The 12,500-nt window shown below is 44.9% G+C and overlaps 1 long non-coding RNA gene across 1 annotated transcript in view; it reads left to right on the top strand.

Annotated features, from left to right (window-relative positions):
- Positions 1-7,624, top strand: part of LOC135100275 (uncharacterized) — a 47,981-nt gene extending 40,357 nt beyond the window's left edge. Inside the window, exons 3-5 of the long non-coding RNA XR_010268565.1 lie at positions 4,282-4,397; positions 5,399-5,563; positions 7,498-7,624. This is a non-coding gene — a long non-coding RNA (uncharacterized LOC135100275). The remainder of the gene's footprint in view (positions 1-4,281; positions 4,398-5,398; positions 5,564-7,497) is intronic.
- The last annotated feature ends 4,876 nt before the right edge of the window (positions 7,625-12,500 follow it).

Genomic DNA, 12,500 nt, shown 5'->3' with positions numbered 1-12,500 from the left:
ATAAGCAAGTAGGAGGAGCAAAGATGGGGAAGTGAAGCTTGAGCCACCCGTACCGAAATGAGGAAAATTGTTCATTCCACACCTCGGTCCGCCCCAGCCACCTTGCTCTGTTATGCTGTCTGGCTGTGAGAAGCTGTCCACGGGCGTCCACGTGAAGCGAAGAAAAAAATAAAAATAAATAAAAATAAAAGAAAATATAAAGAAAAAAAAGGAAAAAACAAAAGTACGAGAGTCTGCCCACAAGAAAAAATGGAAAAAAAAGTAAATATGAAAAATTAAGAAAATAATGGAAGTAGGAAAGAAAAGCACAAGAAGAATGCTATCACGGAAGTGGGAAAAGAAGAAGAGGAAGGATGAGAAAATGACGATGACGCTGATGAGGAGGAGGAGGAGGAGAAAAAGAAAAAGTAGTAGGAAGAAAATGACGATAAAATAAAAACATGCAAATAGATATTATATAAAACAAAAAGAAAAAGATGAGAGAGAAGAAAATACGTGAAAGAATAAGAGGAGTAAAAGAGGAAAATGAAGAGGAAGGACGGAAAGCAAGAAAGGAGGAAGGAAGGAGCAATACCACTCACTCTCATTCAGCTTCTCAACTCTAGACAAAGCACACAGTCTTCCAACACTACTGCAGCCACAGCTCAGTATTCAGAAACGCTCCCTCTTTCACCACGATTATTTTTTAAGGCCGCAGAGATGAGTAGCCGTATTCTCAAGGGTGTTCCTGCTGTTAATAATGTAAAAATCTCATCAGCCTATCATTAGAACCAGAAAAACACCCTTGAAAACCCGTATAACTTCAAGTAGTATAATGTTTCGAGTGTAGTGGAGGTGCGGTGCAGAAGTTTTTCAGAATATGGTTCATTGTTCGAATTTACACCGCCAGCCGAGCCGTGGCACATGTTTCCTTAGCCATTAAGCACTCTGAGACATTTCCTCTTCCTCTACAGCTGCCTCCAAAACATTATACGGACCAGAAATTGCAAAATCTAGTTTTTTTTTTCATCGCCCTTTTTCTTGTAAGTGCTTATAAAGATTTCATACATTGTTCTTAGCGTTGTGATTACTGTTACCTATCGCGGTGAGAGCGTGAAGGCGTCATGGCGAGTGTGTGGAGTTAGCCAGACTTAACGCAGAGTGTAGCCTGGGGAGGAGGAAGAGGAGGAGTACAAAGGAATACAAAGGAAAGCCAAACACCAACAAATCTTAAAGTCCTTGCAAGACGGAGGAAGAAGAGGAGGAGGAGGAGGAGGAGGAAGATTAGAAGAGGGAATGAGAAATGAAGGAGCAAGTAATGGAGACAGGGAGGAAGAAAAGGAGGAGAGGAAAGAAAAAAAGGTGATGATGATGGTGGTGGTGGTGATGATGATGATGATTACGAAGAGGAAGATTAGGAGGAGGAGGAGGAAGCGGAAAGAACAGAAACTAAAAGATGATGAAGTGAAAGAAGTAGGAAAAAAAAGTAAAAAAGTAAAAGAGGAGTAACATGAAGAGGAGAAGGAGGAAGAGGAGGTGGAGAAGGAAGAGGAGGAGGAGGAGGAAGAGGAAGAGGAAGAGAAAGAAGAAGAAGAAGAAGAAGAAGAAGAAGAAGAAGAAGAAGAAGAAGAAGAAGATTAAACGTAAAGAAAGTCGAGGAGGAATAAAAGGTGGAGAAGGAAGCAAGAGAAGATGTGGATGAGCAGGAGGAGAAGGAAGAGGAAGAGGAGGAGAAGGAGGAGGAGGAGGACAAACAAACAGCAGAGTACTCAGGATCTTGTGTGGCCATTTGGGAACTAATCATAGATAACTACTTGATGCAGAGATAGGATAATGCAGCAGGAGAAGGAGGAGCAGGGGGAGGAGCAGGAGGCGGAGGAGGAAGAAAAAGAGAAAGAAGAGGAGGGGAAGGAGGGAGACGAGGAACATAACCAAAAACCCATGGAGAGAAGAAATAATGGAATCAGGAAACAAAAATTTGACGAGAGCGCAGTAAAGAGAATATATATATATATATATATATATATATATATATATATATATATATATATATATATATATATATATATATATATATATATATATATATATATATATATATATATATATATATATATATATATATATATATATATATATATATATATATATATATATATATATATATATATATATATATATATATATATATATATATATATATATATATATATATATATATACAAAGAACAAAACTCCACCTCGAATTGAAAGTGTAAAAGAAAAGAAATGAAAGAAATATATAAAAGAAAGGAAACTGATGAGGTAAAACAAGAAAATGATGAAAAAAAGAGAGAAAGAAACAGAAAAGCAAAATCTATGAAAAAAAAAAGGACGAGGACGACATGAACGAGAGAAAACACGAAAAGAGGAAAAGGAAGAGAAAAAAGATAAGGAAAACTGAAAAAAAGGCTGGAGTGAATGGAGGGTGTACGAGAAGGAGGATAACAGCAGTAGCAGCAGCAGCAGCAGCAGCAGGCTCAGTAATGTATAAAAGAAAGGTTCCAGGGCGTGACGCTAATCTGGACCACCCTGGATTTGCCCCCCGAGCTGGAAAGAGGCGGGCCAGGCGTGAGAGCCAGCCACCACCCTGCAGTCACCAGCCACCACCCACCTGCCACCAGCCACGACGGGAAAGAGTGTACATATTGGAAACACACTCTCCTTAGACGTAGGTGAAGAGGGGATCTGACAGAAGTCTTTAAGTGAAAAATATAACAGAGGTGACAAACAAAATCCTCAGGGTAAAAAATAACGTGGTTCAAGCTTGACAAAGATAGATTTAAACATGGAACGACTTCCGCCTCGCCATGCTAAAGTTTGAATGGTTTCGGTACCGCGTGTTTTCTGGTGATGAACTCGTTACCTGGAGAGACCACTGATTTGTGAATGCCGTCTGTCCATGCCAAGTCTTTAATGTAATGGCTATTTCCTAGACAAAAGGCACGTGCCCCTACGAGGACAATCTGAAACAACAACAAGAGAGGCAAGAAGTAACGGATTCAAGCTTGGTAAAGTTAGATTTAAAAGAGTGCAATGTAGAAACTAGTTCTCCGATAGAGTGTTAGGTGAATAGAATAGGTTCAGATTGGTAGAGTTGAGTCATTAGGGAGATTTAAAAAAAAAAAAAATTAGACATGGGTGGACGTAACAGATCGGAATAGGTAGGCAAGTTTCATACACAGGAGCTGCCACGTGTACTGGAAGGCCTGGTGGATTCTTGCGGCTTCTCTTATGTCCTTTTGTTGTTGAACCAGGAATGCTTATCTACTCCCCATTACTACTGGTAAACTTTGTGTGGGGGGAACGGGATACAAAAAGAACAAGGCTTCCTCCACCTGCCCATCCTTTCACCCACCACCACCACCACCACCGTAGGACTGATATTACATTGTGAACAGCAACATTTGGAAGGGAATACACTTTGTCACAGAGCAGTTCTTTCACGTGGTGTGTGTGTGTGTGTGTGTGTGTGTGTGTGTGTGTGTGTGTGTGTGTGTGTGTGTGTGTGTGTGTGTGTCCTTGTCTGTCTGTCTCGTCATGTTACTTCCTCACCGTTCACACAATATTACTTCTGTCCATAAATTTTTACCTTCCCTCTTCCCCTTCCGTCCCCACCACTTCCTCCTCCTCTTTCTCATTCTGCTCCTCCTCTGCAGAATATCTTTAAGCCTCCAGTCCTCCAATCTTTCCTCCACCACTTCCTTCCCTTCTCAGTCTTTCCTTTCCGCTCAAACTCACCGCCTCTTAACCCTTTCACAAATCACAGCACTGAGCCGACAAGAAAGAAAAAAAAATAGACTTTCCAGTGCCTAGCCAGTACTACAACGTTCAGTGGGTATGAAACTAAAGGAGAGGTTTCCAAGGAGGTTTAGCGGTAAGGAAAGTACCAAGGAGCAGTGAAATGTTAAGACTACAGCCTCCACCCAACGCTCACCGCCACCTTCTCTCCGTGTCACCGCATCCTCTCCTTACCCAGTATAACGTTCAGAGGTGGCTGTGGCAGTAAAGAGAGGTTTCCAGGGAGGTTTGGGATTAGGGAAAGAGACCAATAACAGTGAAAGCGGTATTTAAGACTAAAGCTTCTACCCAACGCTCACTGCCGCCTTCTCTCTCGCCAGTGTAACCTTCAGAAGTGACTGTGGAACTAAAAACGTGCGTCCACAGAGGTTAGGGTAGAGGGTAAATGCATTAGAGCAGTGAAAGGATCTTGAGACTACAGCTGATACCCGCCCCTCACCGCCACCTGCTTTCTCTCGCCAGGCGCTGAGATCAAGTACAGCATCACGGGCGGCAACGTTGGGGGCCTCTTCACCATCGACCAGCGCTCCGGCACCGTTACGCTGGCCGTCGCCCTGGACCACGAGCTCACTCACCAGGTAGGGGCGCCACGCGGGGTGAATCAGTGCAGTTCGCCCAGAGTGGAGTTGTTGAAATCAATTTTTGTTGTGTCGTTAAATCTATCAAGCAATTAATCAGTCAGGTATAAATATTTGCGGATCAGAAACTGGACTTGTACGAAGCGGGTACCACACTACACCGCACCACCACACTGCCATACTCACAACTCGCTCTACCTCACCGCAGAACTTTACAACGACTAATTAATTACCAGTTTATCAAGTCCGTTTTCGTTACTGCGTTAAGCGAGGAGTTTGCAGTGGTGTGTGGTGATGGTGTGTGGTGGTGGTGGTGGTGTTCGTGTGCAAGGGAGATGGTGGTGTTGTCAGTAGCCACATTTATCTCTACACGTAACATCTCAGCTTTCTTTCTTTTTGTTATCATTATTTCCCTTCCCAATGACCGTTTATCTACATGTCCCTCCCTGTTTAACCACCCCCTTTCACTAATAACTATATGCTAGTCTCATGTTGTAGTATTGTCTATTCTTAGTATTATTTTCTTTTCCTCCTTTCCTTCTTTCCTTCTCTTCCCCGCCTTGTGTTTCTCTCACTATCATGTCTTCATTCTGTGTGTGTGTGTGTGTGTGTGTGTGTGTGTATGTGTGTGTGTGTGTGTGTGTGTGTGTGTGTTTCTTTTCCAAAACTTGTTTTTGTGTCAGAATCTTTTTCAAACCATCTTGTCTTCTTTGCTTTCTTGCTTTATCTTTTTTTTCTCTCCAGCTTAAATGATTTTTTTTCCAGTATGTGTGTGTGTGTGTGTGTGTGTGTGTGTGTGTGTGTGTGTGATTTTCTATCCGTTCATGTGTCTGTATATCTATCTGTGCATGTCAGTATTTACGTACATGTGTGCATGTACGAGTACGTATATATGGTCCCTCATCTGTGTGTCTGCCTGTCTGTCTGCCATCTCTGTCTCTCGGTCTCTCTTCCGTCTCTCCTCCCTTTCCTCACCTCACCACACCTCATCGCCTCGCCAGCACCAGTTGGAGGTCACGGCGGAGGCAGGAGGAGCTGCAGCCCGCGCCCAGCTGGTGGTGCAGGTCGGGGACGTCAATGACAACGCCCCTGAGTTCGTACGTCCCGCCCCGCGCATCACGGTTATTGAGGAGGATGACAGGGACTTGCCCGCCACTATTGCCAGAGTGAGTACTGGCTGACTTTCTAATAACAGACTTCATAGCCACTATTGCCAGGGAAAGTATTGGCTAACTTTCTCCTCACACTTGCTCGCTACTGTTGCTAAGGTGAATTTTGAACAGACTTCAGGAAAGACACAAGAGGCAAGACTAAGTTTGTACGGACACGTCATTAAGAGCGATGGAAAAAGCGATGAGAAGGTGCTCTAGATATGATAGTACAAGGAAAAGACAGAGAGGAAGAAACAAGGTAAGGTGGAAAGATTGTGTAGCAGCGAACATGAGGGAGAAGGGTCTGGATACTGACAGGGTAGCGACACAGGCAGGTGGTGGCGGCTCATGAGAAACAGCGACCGCGTATAAAGATTGGATGATAGAGGTGACGAAGAAGACTCTCTCCACCGTCACTGGAGTAAATGCTGGCAAACTCTCTAATAGCAGACACTCCCGTCACGATCGCTACAGTACTGGCTAAATTTCTAAAGGCAAACTTGCTCGCCACCATCCCCTCAGTGAATATCAGTCTATTCATATTCAGTCTATCATTGTGATAGACTCGTTCAGCATCACCGCCACAGTAAATGTAAGGGAAACTTTTCTGTATAACTAATGAGAGATAACAATACAGCATCAGTGATTAGGGAGTGGCTGAGGTTGAAGACATTTTAACGATTAATCCTTTCACAGCCAGACAGTTTTTTTCCCATAATGACTTGCAACCTTTAAGACATTTTTTAGGTACTAAGGTTTTTTAATTAGTTTTGTCGTCTGAAGAAGATAAACTCATAAAAATAACTTCCTGTTCTTTTTTTGTGTCCATGCAAACGATTCTTTGCAGTGCCCTGAATGCTAATAAAGGCCGATCATAGATAGAACAGGACAGACATTAGATGGACAGTTAAGGAAACAGAACAGAAAACAGATGGACAGAGCAGAACAGAGCAAATCATAGATGGACAGAACAAAACAGATCACATATGGATAGAGCAGAACAGATCACAAAAGTACGTAGAGAACAGAATATAATAGTCAGACAAAGCAGAACACATACTGGATGGACAAGAAAAGGTAGCTTACGTATTGCAAGACACGGTGAGGCGGACAGGGATGTCATAGAAGCCAGGAAAGATTTAACGGACTAGTCCTACACCTGGAACAGTACATGCATAACCCAGAATACGTAGACACAGATGTGAGTCGCAAACACAACACCCCGGGCACAATGAAAGGTCCACAGTTTCTCCCATGGGGCAGGATGGTCACAAGTCTAAAGGTCTAAAGATTCCTTAGATCGCTTAAGGGCAATGCTCAAAGCGTAAAGGTCCCTTACGATCAGCGACAAAGATCTTTTTGATAAGGGTTGCTTCGGGACCACCATCAAGCTCCCTTTCATCAACTCCATTCAACTTATGAGTCGCCATTATTTGCGTCTTTATCATTATTTCTTCTGGCCTTCAACACTAATTCCATTGTGGCAGAAGTGCTTTCAGACATGAAACTGCATGAAATATGTCAGTCTCCATAACAAGTGCATGATAAGACTGGCGGGATGGAGTTATTTGTGATAGATGAACTTAGCTGTGCTCTAAGACGGAGAGAGAGAGAGAGAGAGAGAGAGAGAGAGAGAGAGAGAGAGAGAGAGAGAGAGAGAGAGAGAGAGAGAGAGAGAATATCCAGTACGTCAGTGATGACCATTTGTTTCGTTATGTAGACTCACATGAAGAAATTGCGCAGTTGTGCCACATCCTGCGCGACTGACTCGTAAGTCCAGTGCTCCTCCAACTACACCACAAGTGTTAATTGCTCCAAGGTTCTATTTGTGGCCTTTTGCCAAGTGTTGTTGGTAATACCACGAGTGTGCACCAGTCGTGTCACCAGGAAGTACTGAGAGGGTTTAAGATGCCTTGTGCAATACTAAAACTAAGGACTCTGTATATTAGGAGGACGAACCACTCCAATGGACGAGCTGGTCGTCACGCGAAGGCAGCACCGCCAAGCAACCATAGGGATAGAGGACTCAGCCGCCGCACTGAAGAACGTGGAGAGAGAAGCGATTTGTCCACTCACGCAGCTTCATATTAACATACGAGTATATGTTGCCAAGATAGGTATTCGATCATGCTCAATTTACTGTTTAAATAATTCCAAATGAAATAATGACATGTTCTTTATTTGCCTTCCTAAGGATCCTGAGAGGTGAGGTAACTTTTGCAGACTCGGAAGTTCCTCCTTACTTTGTGTGATGAGATCATGATGTATCTGAGGTTTGTGTCACTGGTAGTGTACTGGGTTATTCAGGTAGCAGGTTATGTATCAGCCTAATGGTTACATGGCATTGTGACAGCTGCCCATGGTCATCCCTTGAATCCACCTCATAAGTCTTCATGTGGTGTGAAGGTGGCTGCATTGTGGAACTACCTGCCACTGTGAGTCAGCCTCCCCTGTCATGTCATCACTAATTTCTACTCTGCACTAATATCTTAGCATTACGTTTAAGTATTAATATAAACATCTTACAGATAGTAGATTTAGGCGAAGGTACGGTTTCCAGACATGATCATCCACATGAATGCTGACAGTCTTATATTTTGTCCAAAGCCCCAATGCCATTACTTACGACTTATGACCCAGCCTTGTGATTAAGCCTAGCAAGCAAGCAAGCTTGGGTTTTCTTTGTGACTTAAATGTGTTTTTTTTTTTTTTTTTTTTTTTTTTTTTATGTAGGAAGGATACTGGCCAAGGGCAACAAAAATCTAATAAAAAAAAATGCCCACTGAAATGCCAGTCCCTAAAAGGGTCAAAGCAGTGGTCAAAAATTGGTGGATAAGTGTCTTGAAACCTCCCTCTTGAAGGAATTCAAGTCATAGGAAGGTGGAAATACAGAAGCAGGCAAGGAGTTCCAGAGTTTACCAGAGAAAGGGATGAATGATTGAGAATACTGGTTAACTCTTGCGTTAGAGAGGTGGACAGAATAGGAGTGAGAGAAAGAAGAAAGTCTTGTGCAGCGAGGCCGCGGAAGGAGGGGAGGCATGCAGTTAGCAAGATCAGAAGAGCAGTTAGCATGAAAATAGCGGTAGAAGACAGCTAGAGATGCAACATTGCGGCGGTGAGAGAGAGGCTGAAGACAGTCAGTTAGAGGAGAGGAGTTGATGAGACGAAAAGCTTTTGATTCCACCCTGTCTAGAACAGCAGTATGAGTGGAACCCCCCCAGACATGTGAAGCATACTCCATACATGGACGGATAAGGCCCTTGTACAGAGTTAGCAGCTGGGGGGGTGAGAAAAACTGGCGGAGACGTCTCAGAACACCTAACTTCATAGAAGCTGTTTTAGCTAGAGATGAGATGTGAAGTTTCCAGTTCAGATTATAAGTAAAGGACAGACCGAGGATGTTCAGTGTAGAAGAGGGGGACAGTTGAGTGTCATTGAAGAAGAGGGGATAGTTGTCTGGAAGATTGTGTCGAGTTGATAGATGGAGGAATTGAATTAATAATTATTAAAAAGCAAATAACCTTAATTTAAGAATGTTTTTTTTTTTCCTTCACACACATGACGTGTGTGAAGGAAACTCTTCTGGACACCAACAATACGGCCGTCTTATCATGCACTCCTGCCGCATTGGAAGGCCAGAAGAAATAATGATAAAGACGCAAATAATGCCGACTTATAAGTTAAATGGAGTTTATGAATGGGAGCTTGATGGCGTTCCCGAAGCAATCTTTATCAAAAAAATTTTTGTTGCTTTGACCTCCAGCTTCACGAGTACACGAGACATGGAAATTATAAACCAAAATGAAGTCATTTTTATTAAAAAATAAATAAAATAAATAAATAAATAGATAAAGTTTGAACCCAGAACATGAAAAAGAAAAAAGGAATGTAATGAACAATCTCACCTTTTTTTTGGATGGCAGTACCATCATCCCATCTAATCTTAAATGCTCCCCCCCATGTCAATGATAGCAATTATTAATACAATGTAAGCTATTTTTAATACATTCTCTTTCTCTAATGGTGGTGGTGCTGCTGCTTCTTCCTCTGATGGTGGTGGTGGTGGTGCTGGTGCTTCTTTCTCTGATGGTGGTGGTTGTGGTGGTGCTGTTTCTTCCTCTGCTGATGCTGGTAGAGTTGCTTCTTTTTCTTCTTCCTATGATGGTGGTGATGCTGCTTCTTCCTATGATTGCGCCGCTTCTTCTTCCTCTGACGGTGGTGGTGCTGCTGCTTCCTCTGATGGTGGTGGTGGTGCTTCTTCCTCTGCTGTTGCTGCTGGTGGTCCTTCTTTTTCCTCTACTGCTGCTGCTGCTGCTGCTGCTGGTCCTCCTTATGATCCATGGACCACCTAACTAACCCTGTCCTATCCTATCCTATGTTTGAGTCAGTTAGTTTGGTGGTGCTTGAAGTTGTCAGGGTCAGTTCGGTGATGTTTCTGCTTCTAATGCTGGTGGTTATGCTGCTTCTTTTCTTCCTCTCCTGTAGTGGTGGTGGTGGTGGTGGTGGTCCTCCTTCTTCTTTTCTTCCTCTGTTGGTGGTGGTCCTTCTTCTTCCTTTGCTGGTGGTGGTCCTTCTTCTTCTTCCTCTGTTGCTGGTGCTGCTACTTCTTCCTCCTCCTTCTGACCCTGACAACTACATGGACCACCTAACTAACCATATCCTATCTTATCCTATCCTATCCTATCCTATCCTATCCTATCCTATCCTATCCTATTGTATTCTATCCTATCCTATCCTATCCTTAACCTGCTTGTGTCAGTCAGTTTGGTGGTGCTTGAAGTTGTCAGGGTCAGTTCGGTGGTGCTGCTGCTGCTTCTTCCTTCTGGTGGTGGTGCTTCTTCGCCTTCCTCTGCTGGTGGTGGTTCTTCTTCTTCCTCTGCTTCTAGTGGTGGTTGTTCTCCTTCTTCTTCTTCTTCTTCTGCTGGTGGTGCTCCTTCTTCTTGCTTCTTCTTTTTGCTGGTGGTGCTTCTTCCTCTGATGATGCTGATGGTGGTGGTGGTGGTCCTTCTTCTTCCTCTGCTTCTGCTAGTGGTGATGGTGATCCTTCTATTGCTGGTGGTGATGGTGATCCTTCTCCTTCTTCTGCTGGTAGTGGTGGTGGTGGTGGTGGTGATCCATCTACTTCTTCCTCTGCTGCTGTTGGTGGTGGTGATGGTCCTTTTTCTTCTTCCTCTGCTGCTGCTGCTGCTGGTGGTCCTTCTTCTTGCTCTGCTGCTGGTGGTGGTGGTCCTTCTTCTTCTTCCTCTGCTGCTTCTGATGGTGGTTGTGATAGTCCTTCTTCCTCTGCTGCTGCTGGTGGTGGTGATCCTTCTTCTTCCTCTGCTGCTGCTGCTGCTGCTGCTGGTGATGGTGATGGTCCTTCTTCCTCTGCTGCTGCTGGTGGTGGTGATGGTCCTTCTTCTTCCTCTGCTGCTGCTGGTGGTGGTGATGGTCCTTCTTCTTCCTCTGCTGCTGCTGGTGGTGGTGATGGTCCTTCTTCTTCCTCTGCTGCTGCTGGTGGTGGTGATGGTCCTACTTCTTCTTCTGCTGCTGGTGGTGGTGGTCCTTCTTCTTCCTCTGCTCCTGCTGGTGGTGGTGATGGTCCTTCTTCTTCCTCTGCTGCTGCTGGTGGTGGTGATGGTCCTACTTCTTCTTCTGCTGCTGGTGGTGGTGGTCCTTCTTCTGCTGCTGCTGGTGGTGCTGCTTCTTCTTGCTTCTTCTCTTTGCCAGTGGTGGTGCTTCTTCCTCTGATGATGGTGATGCTTCTTCTTCTTCTTCTTCTGGTGGTGGTGGTGCTGGTTCTTCTTTCTCCTCCTCCTGACCCTGACAACTATATCCTATACAATCCTATTCTATCCTATCCTATCCAATCCTTAACCTGCTTGAATCAGTCAGTTTGGTGGTGCTTGAAGTTGTCAGGATCAGTTCGGTGGTGGTGCTGCTGCTGCTTCTTCCTTCTGTTTGTGGTCCTTCTCCTGCTGCTGCTGCTGCTGTTGCTGCTGCTGGTCCTTCTTCTTCCCCTGCTAGTGGTGGTGGTCTTTTCTCCTCTGCTGCTGCTGGTGGTCCTTCTTCTTCCTCTGCTGCTTCTGGTAGTGATGGTGATCCTTTTTCCTCTGCTGGTGGTGATCCTTCTGCTGCTGTTAGTGATGGTGGTCCTTCTTCTTTCTCTGGTGGTGGTGGTGGTGGTGGTGGTGGTGGTGGTGGTCCTTCTTCTTCCTCTGCTGATGCTGGTGGTGATGGTGATGCTTCTGCTGCTGGTGGTGATGGTGATCCTTCTTCTTCTTCCTCTGCCGGTGGTGGTGGTGGTGGTGGTGGTAGTGATCCATCTACTTCTTCCTCTGCTGCTGCTGCTGGTGGTGGTGGTCCTTCTTGCTCTGCTGCTGGTGGTCCTTCTTCTTCCTCTGCTGCTGCTGATGGTGGTGATAGTCCTCCTCCTTCTTCCTCTGCTGCTGCTGCTGCTGGTGCTGCTTCTTCTTCTTCCTCTGCTGGTGGTGGTGGTGGTGGTGGTGGTCCTTCTTCTTCCTCTGCTGCTGCTGGTGGTGATGGTGATCCTTCTGCTACTGTTGGTGATGGTGATCCATCTACTTCTTCCTCTGCTGCTGCTTTTGGTGGTGATGGTCCTTCTTCCTCTGCTGCTGCTGGTGGTGATCCATCTTCTTCTTCCTCTGCTGGTGGTGGTGGTGGTGGTGATCCATCTACTTCTTCCTCTGCTGCTGTTGGTGGTGGTGATGGTCCTTTTTCTTCTTTCTCTGCTGCTGCTGGTGGTGCTGGTCCTTCTTCTTGCTCTGCTGCTGGTGGTGGTGGTCCTTCTTCTTCTTCCTCTGCTGCTTCTGATGGTGGTTGTGATAGTCCTTCTTCCTCTGCTGCTGCTGGTGGTGGTGATCCTTCTTCTTCCTCTGCTGCTGCTGCTGCTGCTGCTGGTGATGGTCCATCTACTTCTTCCTCTGCTGCTGGTGGTGGTGATGGTCTTTCT

Source organism: Scylla paramamosain, chromosome 5 (assembly GCF_035594125.1).
Source record: "Scylla paramamosain isolate STU-SP2022 chromosome 5, ASM3559412v1, whole genome shotgun sequence".
Taxonomy (NCBI): Eukaryota; Metazoa; Arthropoda; class Malacostraca; order Decapoda; family Portunidae; genus Scylla; species Scylla paramamosain.
Note: the sequence above shows the minus strand (reverse complement) of the source record. Positions and strands in the feature narration are given on the sequence as shown.